Source organism: Lutra lutra, chromosome 17 (assembly GCF_902655055.1).
Source record: "Lutra lutra chromosome 17, mLutLut1.2, whole genome shotgun sequence".
Classification (NCBI taxonomy): Eukaryota; Metazoa; Chordata; class Mammalia; order Carnivora; family Mustelidae; genus Lutra; species Lutra lutra.
The window spans coordinates 54,599,490-54,610,062 of NC_062294.1; positions in this window are offsets into that span (position 1 = coordinate 54,599,490).

The following is a 10,573-nucleotide window of genomic DNA, read 5'->3' on the forward strand; positions in this document are numbered from 1 at the left end:
TTCTGTTGTTTTTTTCTGTTGTTTTTTTTTTTTTTAAGATTTTATTTATTTATTTGACAGAGACACAGCGAGAGAGGGGAACAAGCAGGGGGAGTGGGAGAGGGAGAAGCAGGCTTCCTGCCAAGCAGGGAGACCGATGTGGGGCTCGATCCCAGGAGCCCGAGATCATGACCTGAGCCAAAGGCAGACGCTTAAGGACTGAGCCACCCAGGTGCCCCATCCTGTTGTGAATTCATTCCTCATTCTGGAAAAGTCAGTAATGAATGTAAGGAGACACCACATGCCATTCAAAGGAGGACACTGATGCATGTTGGTGTTTCATCAGCCGCTTCAGTATGGGACACACATGGGCATAATAGAAGGGAATACAGCAGCTGGTCTCATTGTGATGCCTAGCATCCTGAAAACAGTAGTTTCATAAAATGATTTTTGAGTGAAATTGAGTGGATTTGGTGCTGGCTCCACAGGTGAATCAGTGGTTTCCCAAGAGTATACTCATGGGCACATCACATAAGCGTGACTACAGTCAGGCAGTGAGGGGTGGATATCGTTGGGAGGCAGTTCTGCATGGATTCCTATGCATGTGCAGGTCTTTCGGGCGATGGCACAGGCAGCTTTTATCGTGGACTCTAGTTCATAATATTCTATAGGGGAAAAAAAGCCTTAGATCATAGGGAGACTGTCCCGTTTGGGGCAGAGGACAGATTTGTTTGCTGTACAAGGAACAACAGACTGTACGTAAGGAATGGCAACACCTAGGGCAACAAGAATGTTAAAAGTTCAGGGAAGAAGTTAAGGCTGAGAGTCCCCCCGATCCTTAGCTGACATTAAGGAAGACCTGAGACATGGTGGCAACCCTTCCGAAGTTAAATGGGGATCAGGGGCCACTCAGCGCTCCAGTAACCACACCATGCTCTCCTCCACCGTGAATGCTGATTGCCAACGGAGTAGGAAAGTCATTGTTAACAAGCTGTTTCTTTAAGAAATATATTTTACTTATTTATTAGAGCACAAGCAGGGGAGTGGCAGAGGGAGAGGGAGTAGCAGACTCCCCACTGAGAGGCTTAATCCCAGGATTCCAAGATCGTGACCTGAGTCATGACCATGAGCCACCCAGGTGCCCCACAAGCTGTTCTGATGGTGAGTTGAAGTTAAATTTGGAGGTAGAGCCCCAGCACCAGTTTCAGAGTGGATCCACTATAGAGCCCTCCTCAGCAGCTCAGCTTTTACTGTCTCACTGGCTCATCTCCAGGCCATGTTTGGTAGAAATCTGCTAACATCCCAGGTGCTGTTAGAGCCCTGTGGAAGGCTGTGGGAACACCCTATGTAGTTGGATCCCAGCACCCCAAAGCCGCAGGCTCCAAAGATCCAGGATGAGAATTCAGCCCCAGCTGGAGGGATAGATGATTGTACAAGGTTGAAATCAGTGTATTAAGGACAAAATGCAGAACTAGGATCTCCCATTCCAGAGGGAAGAGTCCCCGTGATTCTTTCAAACATAAAGCAGAAATATTTGAGCACAAAATAATCCATTCCTGCCATGGAACGGGCACGCTTAGGCATATACGTCAGTGACTTCACTCCAGAATAGCAAAGACTGGAAATTCCTTTTCAAAAAGTCTCCGTGAATCAGCCTCTGAAAAAGTCCAAATCCACTTACAGCCAGAGCTCTTGTTGTAAACAGTAGGGACACTGAAAGCTAGGAGAACCAGACAGATCTTGGCCCAATCTTAGGGAAGAAGCAAGTACACACAGGAAACATGAACTGTAAACATCAGAGGAGGTCGGCTCAGCAGTGGCTCCAGGGCAGGAGAGAGACCATGGACAGACTCGTTAGTGACCAGAAGCCTCCCCCTTACCTCAAGCCAGGGACAGTGATGAGTGCTTATCTGCAGCATCCACAAGGCCATCCCTGAGAGCCAAGAGTTCCCCTCTCCATAGGATCTGTCTCTCTCTCATGTCAGCCCAGGGCTTCACTGGGGACCTAGAGCTGCACATCCAGTCTGGGGAGAGATGCAGGAGACAGAGGAGGCTGAAGTTCAGAACAGGAAAGAAGGTCCCACAGAACCTGTTTTCTTTTCTGACAAATGCTCCGCTCTAACTGTGTGTGTCTTTTTTTTTTTTTTATTAGACCTTGTATTTGTGTATTTGGAATCCATTCATCACAGGGCCTTTACATTTACTTTATTTTCTGTATTCTTGGTGCTCTGACATTCATGACCTTGCTGGTGAGCGAGAGGCTACCTCTCCCATGACTAACCATTTCATAGAAATGGGAAAGGCCTTTACAGGGGCCCCCATTTTTATGCAGACTTACAAATTGAGAGTCCAGACCCCCCAACATCTCTTTTTCAAGGTCTGACACACTAAGCCACTATTTCCACTGTCTGAAATCAACCCAGGACAAGGTACCAGACAATTAGGGACAGTCAGGGCCCACTCGCCGATTCTAAGTTGTTCATCCTGCCCTGCCTTGTCTTTCCTCAGAATACTGCAGTGAAGGCTCTGGGCTTTCCCTCTCTCCTGCTTCTGCTTCCTGGCCAAAATGTGATGCTTTCTCAGTGTCCTGCTAGGGGGTGCTGAAGGCTAGAATTCTAGGTCAGAGCGGGGACAGGTGTGCTTTCTTCTGGGGACTCCCTCTTTGGGTCGGAGGTGGCCACCTTTTCACTTTTTCCTCCAAAGTTTTTCCTCTGGGTCCATGCAGATTCAGGCATTTCTAGGTATGTCCAAATTCCCTTTCATCATGAGGATACCAGTCATACTGATTTAAGGATTGCCCAGTTGGCCTAATTTAAATGTAATCACTCCTTAAAAGGCCCTATCTCCCAATACATTTTCATTGTGTAGTTCTTGGGGCTCATCTTTCATCACGTATGAATTTGGTGAGCGGACACAATTCAACCCACAACAGCCCTTTGGGCTTCCAAAATTTACGTTGTTCTCACTTGCACAATACCTTCGCTCCAATCCCAATAGCCCTGCAGTCTCAACCCTTCCCAGCATCAAGTGAAAGGCCCAGAGCCCTGCTCTCTAATCTCCTCCAAATATTATCTACTTCAAGCGTGGATAGGACTCCAGATCTGACTCAGCTCGAGGCAAAATTCCCATCCAGCTGCGATCCTTTGAAACAGACACATTCTCTGCTTCCAAAAAACCATGGTGGGACAGGCATCGATAGACACTCCCATTCTAAAAGGAGAAATTGAGAAAAAGAAGCAAGTTGTGTGACCCTAAAAGCCTGGCAAATTCTGTTACATTATAGGGTCAACTGTTACCCTCTTTGCTGGATGTTCTGTCTTCTGGGCCCACAGTGATGGCAGCTGTGTCTGCCTGGACCCATGGGAGCATCAGTGGTCCCCTGCCAGTCTGGGTTGCATGTCTCCTCCCACTGCCCTGGGCAGCAGCCCTGTCCCCAAAGCCCAGGGCAATGGCAGCCTGGCACATGGTGACCATGGCAGCCCTCAGGATCTCTGGACCCCTTTCAAGGTCATCCTCCCCGTACTTGGAGTGTTCTGTATTCTGGAGAAAGTTCCATGTGCCCTCGAGAAGAATGAGTATTCTGTTGGTTTAATCTCCCCATATTTGCAGGATAACACATGTCTGTGGTCTGTTGCGCAGAATCCCAGAAATCCAACAGCCTTTCTTCTGAGGTGGGCCTGTGAATTTTTTTATTTTTAACGGGGTCCTTAGGGGTGCTGATGCTTCTCTCGCAGAGCCCTTTCCACCAGTCCCTCCAGTCCCTTTCAGCAGCACTATGCTGGAGAAAGCGAGGAGAGCACTCTTGATCTTCTTAACAGATTAGTGTCACTTCTCAACACCGCTGCTGTGGTTTTCCCGCATTCAGCAAATGATGGGCAAGGAACTGAACCAGGACAAGTGACCCCTTTATGGAGGGAGGGGCTGCTACGGGGCAAGTCTGAGGACCCCATCAGAAGATGCCTGGTTCGTAGTCAGTGCAGATGCAGGTGTCTGGAGGGCTGTGGCATCCTTAGCCTCTGAGCAAGCCTGAGCATGTGATCCCTGCATGTGGGTACGGCTACTGGCTCCTGTGCATGTGCAGGCTTTGGTGTTAGGTGGGGTGACCCCTGGCTTTCCCAGCAGAAATTAGGAGTCTAAGGAGGCCCGCCTGTAGATGAGGCTCAGTTAGATCTGCATGTTCTCCACCTGGGCGGTTATTTTTGAGGAAATCAAGAGGACTGTGCTCTGTTAGTGCCTCCAGACTCCAAAGTAGTCGAGTAGCACGTGCCTGGGCCAGACTCTGGGTGCAGCTGAGGGCCAAGCCCACAGCTATGTGTCAGGGTGCATGTGTGGGGCCAAAGACTTGGGGTCCTCTGTTAGGGCCATTTTGGAGTAAGCACTGCTGGATACCTTATTTTTGGGGGGAGTCTAGTGCCAGGACCAGGGCTGCCCTCATAGGCATCTAAATTTTAGGAGGTACAGCATTCAAGGACTGGAGTGGACTGGGGATGCTGAACACCATGTGCGCACATGCACGAGGGATTGCTGGAAGGAAAAGTTGGAGTTGGGGTCACTCAGGGACCCATGAGAGGAGAGCCCATGTTAGCATGGCAGGTTTGTGCTTTGGGTTCTAGTTCTACCTGGAGCTGAAATCTGGGCTTGGGTAGCAAATGGATCAGGGCAGGGGGTTCAGGGGCCCAGGCTGGAGGGGCCAGGTTGCAGCTGCAGATTCTGTGTTGAGAGAGGTGGTATTTTCCAGACCTTTGGGCTTGGACTGGTGCCGGTTTGGGCAGAGAGCACCTCTCCTAGAACAGGCAATGTTACAGAGTTGGGTTATGTGAATGGCAGACCTGGGCCAGTGTCTGGGCAGGACCTGAGTGTTGCTGGGAGATTGGCGTGTGGCCAGAAACGGCAAATGGCTTTCAGGACTCAACTTCCACATAGCAGCCCCTGCCTCAGGTCCAGCCACTAACAAGATAAGCTGTGTCCTGACAGCCTGTGCCTAGATGCCAGAATTGCCATCCTTGCCCCCAGGGCCAGGAGGGCCTGGTGCATGTCTTAGCCTCCAACAATAATAGAAAATTCTCGTATTAGACCATCGAAGTGATGCACTACGAGGGTGCCGCCAGTATCTGTGTTGGGAAGTTCTGCTGGGATGTGGAACCTGAGTGTAAGGGTGACAGATAAAATCAGACAAATCCATACTGAGGGACATTTTGCAGACAATGAGTACATTCTTCAAAACAGTCATTCTCCTGAGGACAGGGGAGTGGCAACAGATCTGGTGTAAGAAAATGTGAGTCAAGACAGTTAAACACAATGTCCACCATAACTGGATTGTAGAGTCACAAAAGCAGAGAAGACATCGTTGTGTTAGTGGGGAGAATCTGTGTGCACTGTCTACTCCACTGGCTGTCTAGTGTTAGTTTACGTGGGAGAGCTCTGTTGTGTTAGGAGAGTCACCTCCACATTAGAGGATCCAAGGTCGAATTCCTGGTAGGTTTTCTATGTCCCGAGGGTCCTCTGGTTGGGAGGCCGTCATCTTCCCTGCTGTATCCTCATGGGGTAGGGAGAGGGAGCTCTGGTCTCTTCTTGTTAAACGTGAGAGCACCACCCTCAAGACTGCAGCCAAATCTGATCACCCTCACAGAAGCCGCCCCAGAATGACATCCCGATGAGGAGTCGTCTTCACATTACGAATCTGGAGGAACCCAACTATTGTGCTGATTGCCATAGATAGGCATCAACAGCCCAAGTGCCACCACGGTGATGCGGCAACCCCTTGACTCAGAACCACCAAGACAATCCACGTGTACACAGATGAGCATGACCGCTGATCCACACTCCTTGCCGTCTTCGATGCCGCGCATCAGCTCTACAGATGTCTAAACAGGGAATGTTTCAATAGAGATGCTTAGTGAATCATCTCCCTGGAAAATGTGTGGCAGTTTAATGCATGTGATAGATCTCTTTTTATTAGTGTGACAATATGTCCTTCATTGATGACTGATTCAGGAGACCAGCTGGATTGGATGGAAGTTCACGCCAACACCACCTGTGTAAACCCGTGGACTCTAGAGCAGAAAATCTTAATGCAGGGTGTGTGTGCTATTTGTGCAATTATGGTGCACTATCAGACACAAACCATGCCTAGAGGAGGAGAAACCTACTGAAGAAAACATTACATGTGAAGATCAAAATGGTATCAGCTCTGGAGTAACTCACTGTTGATGGGTCCTAGCTCACGTGTCAAGATTAGTAGAGTGGTTGGCCCTCTGGTTTACGTGGGAAAGTGTTTTGCCTATCTGTAGTTCTGCCTGTCCAAATGTACATGCCCATACTTTCGCCTTTTCCAGAATGTCATATCCTTAGAACCATACAATATGTAGCCTTTGCAGATTGGAGTCTCTTACCTTGTAATATGCTTTTAAGATTCCTCCATGTCTTTTTCTGGCTTGATAGTTCATTTTTTAGCAATGAATAATACTCCATTTTCTGGATATATTACAGCTTGTTTAACTATTCACCTACTGAAACACACCTTGGTTGCTTCCAAGTTTGGGCAGTTATGCATAAGTTCCTATAAATGCTCCTGTGCCGGCTTTTACATGGACATAAGTTTTCAGCTCATTTGTTTAAATACCAAGGAATGTGAGTGCTAGATTGTATGGTAAGTGTATGTTTAGTTTTGTAAGAAAGAGTTAAATTGCCAAAGTGGCTCTAGCATTCCCAGAAGCAGCAAATGATAGTGTCTGTTGCTCAGCATCTGGACTAGCATTGGGCGGTGTCAGGGTTTGGGATTTGAGGCATTGTAGTAGGTTCGTAGTGGTAACTCATTGTCTTACTTTCAATTGTCTAATGATACAAGATGTAGAACATATTTTCATATGCTTAATTTGCCATCTGTGTATCTTCTTTGGTGAGGTGTTTATTCCTGTCTTCCCATATTTAGATGATGTTTTTTTGTTTTCTTATTGCTGTGCTCTGAGAATGTTCTTTGTACATTTCGGGTAACAGGGCATTTAGAAATGTGCTTTACAAATATTTTATCCCAACCTGTGGCTTGTTTTCTTTTTCTTGACAGTGTGTTTGGCATAACAGAAGTTTTTAATTTTGATGAAACCCGAATTATTATTGCCTCCACTCCTTTAGTGTTAAGTCAGAAAAAGTCATCATGAAGCCAAGGTCATCTAGATTTTCTCTTGTGTCATCTTTCTAAGAATTTTATAGTTATGCATTTCACATTTATACCTGTGATTCACTGTGAGTTGAATTTTGTGAAAGGAATAGGGAACCTATGTCTAGATGCAGTTTTTTTGGGAAGATCGATGTCCATTTGCTTCAGCACATCTGTTGAAAAGACTGCCTTTTCTCTATCATACTGCCTTTGCTTCTTTGTCAAAGATCAGTTGTCTCTATTTGTATGGGTCCATTTCTGAGCTCTCCATTATGTTCCTTTGGTCAGTTTGTGTATCTGTTTGCCAAAACCACACTGTTTTTATTATGGTACATTTATATGAAGCCTTGAAATCAAGTCGTATCAGTCCTCTGACTTTGTTCATTCCTTCAGTATTTTGTTTGCTACTGTGCATCTTTTGACTATCCATACAAACTTTAGGATCAATTTGTTGATATTCAAAGAATCAGTTGCTTTCTAGTTTGGGATTGCATTGAATCTGTAAGTTGATTAGTGAAGAACTGACATCTCATAAATATGGAGTCTTACTGTCCCTGTATCTGAATAATCTCTTCATTTAGTTCTTTGATTCTGTTAATCAGCTCTGGAGATTTCCTCATGTAGATCCTGTGCATACTCTGTTAGATTTATACCTAAGTGTAGGGTCTTTTCTGGTGTTAGTGTAAAGTTATTGTGTTTCTAATTTCGAATTCCACTTGTATACCATTGTAGTCAGTTTGAGCTGTTATAAAAAAGTAACCTAGACTAGGTGGCTTATAAACAACAGCTGTTTCTCACAGTTCTGGAGCTGGGAAGACCAAGATCAATGTGTTGGCTAATTAGGTGTGGGTGAGAGACCTATTCTTGGCTGCACAAGCCTATCTTGTTGGATTCTTGTATGGTGGAGAGTAGAAGAGCTCTCTGAGGTCTCCTGTACTACGTCACTAATCTCATTCATGAGGGTTCCACTCGTACGAAGTCATTACCTCCCAAAGGCACCCTTCCACACATCACATTGTGGGGGAGAATTGCTCCATAGGATAACACTATATAGGGTAACACAAACAGCACATTGTATGATACTTGGTGGCCTTCAGTCTTGCTATTATTGATTCCGTGCAGTTTCTACATAGACCGTATGATCTGTGGACAAGACGGTTTTATTTCTTGCTTCCTAATGACTGTCCTGTGCACTTCTTTTTCTCATTGCATTAGCTAGGACTTCCAGCACAATGTTAAGAATGGTGAGGGGGGGGCACCTGGGTGGCTCAGTGGGTTAAGCCACTGCCTTCGGCTCAGGTCATGATCTCAGGATCCTGGGATCAAGCCCCATATCGGGCTCTCTGCTCAGCGGGGAGCCTGCATCCCCCTCTCTCTCTCTGCCTGCCTCTCTGCCTACTTGTGATCTTTCTCTCTCTCCCCCACCCCCCGTCAAATAAATAAATAAATAAATCTTTAAAAAAAAAAAAAAAAAAAAAGAATGGTGAGAGGGGACATCCTTGTCCCTGAATTGTACATTTTAAGAGTGGATTTTATGGTATGACGTCCTATTAAATCAAGTAAAAACATCTAATAGCTTCACATTCAACTTAGAAAAAAATTTGACATCTTGACCCTGTACTATGAGGACTTGGAGATAGAAGGTCCAGTGTCCATTGCAATAATGTAGGACAGAGATGATTAGTCTTATGGCAATAATAACAGAAGAATTGGAGAAGGCTTTTGTTTTTTTTTTAGAACTGGAAGTGATTTTAAGGTAAAATGAACATACTGTGTTCCCCAAACACCAGTGTTAGATTTGTGGGGTATCAAAAGGTTTCCTGGCTCCATCTTACTAGTTTCTAGTTCACAGTTTCATACTGTCCCACTTCTTTTATTGAATTAAAGATATAAAAGGACTCTTGTTCTTCATATCTATAGAACACTTACTCTGTACTTCTTATTGTCCTGAGTTCACTTTCACGTTATACAACTCTTAAAAGATTCTTTAACTCATGTATTTTTTTCCCCAAAATTTTCAGTGTCATAATACAGGGAAAATGTGTAAACTCAATATAAAGTAGGTTATGAAAAATTTTCTAAATAAAAAGGAATTTTTCTAGAGTTGAAAGAATCATGTAATACTTAATAGTAAAATCAAATTGAGATTTTTACAGCCTTTGAAAAACTCTTCTAGTAAGATTATTAAATCCTATGTATTGCCTGATGAACACTTCCATACATGAATGATTGTGAAACTAGCATAAAAGCATGGTAGGCAGTTTATCTACATAGCATTTCCATATTTCACTTTCAGATTATACTGGGTAAAGGGTCGTACTTCTGTAGCAGGAAAGGATGTACAAGAAGTTATTAGCATGAAGAAAACTAGTCTTTCGTAACCAAGCAATCAGGAGGTTTGACAGAAAATATTCTGTGTTGTATTAGAATCTCACTCTACTTTCTTTTTTGTTTGTTTTGGTATTTGACCATGGACAGCTTTTAAGCCTCAACCCTCTCTCAGCTGCTTTCCCTGTCTCTGGTGCAGTTTACCATATAATTGATCAATACATACATACATAAATAAACCCACCCCAGACCACATATTCAGTGTATCCTCCTTTATCCCTTCTATTCCACAAGTGGTCAAATGTAGAAGCCCACGTGCCCTTTTGTTTGGTGCCCTCAGGAAGAGCAGACCCCTTGCAGGACCACCTCATAAAATGAGTCTCCTTTTCTTGCTCTCAAGCTATTTTTCTGGCAACTTTGGAAACTGGCCCTTCTCTCCCTGGAAAGTCTCATTATGCATTAAACATTTTTACCCCCTCTTGGTGTCTAGCATTATGTCTTGACACCCAAGACTAGATTTTGGAGGGGTTCATCTTGTGATGAACTACTCCTGAGGGGATTGATATGTGAAGTTCCTATTTGGCCTACAAACCAACCAACCCACTGTATTCTCAGGTGTATGTGTTCATTGTTAAGGAGAGACTCGATCAGTGATCTTTCCAAAGTACTCCAGTGAAAGCTCCAAGTTGGGGAGAGATTATGCGTATCAGTCTCTATTCCTGAAATTATATTTCCTAACACTTCTCATATGCTTAATATATTTGCCTCTGGGCTCCTGACTGGCTCAGTCAGTAAAACATGTGACTCTTGATCTTGGGATTTTAAGTTCAAAGCCCATCTTGGGTGTAGAGATTACTTAGTAAAATGTATTTTTAAAAATTATACACACATACACATCCTCATGTACATCAAGGCCACTGCAAGTCATGGGTCTCGCGTAGGCATTACCGAAGGCGCGTGGAAATGCCATCGAGTGCGTGTTCACCAGCTGCGCTTCAGATGTTTAGAGGGAGGGTCTGAAGTCGCACCGCTGTGGTATGGTAATCACCGCCACATAAATAAATATCCAAGCAGCACACTGTGGAGAGAATAACTCAAGCAAATGATGAG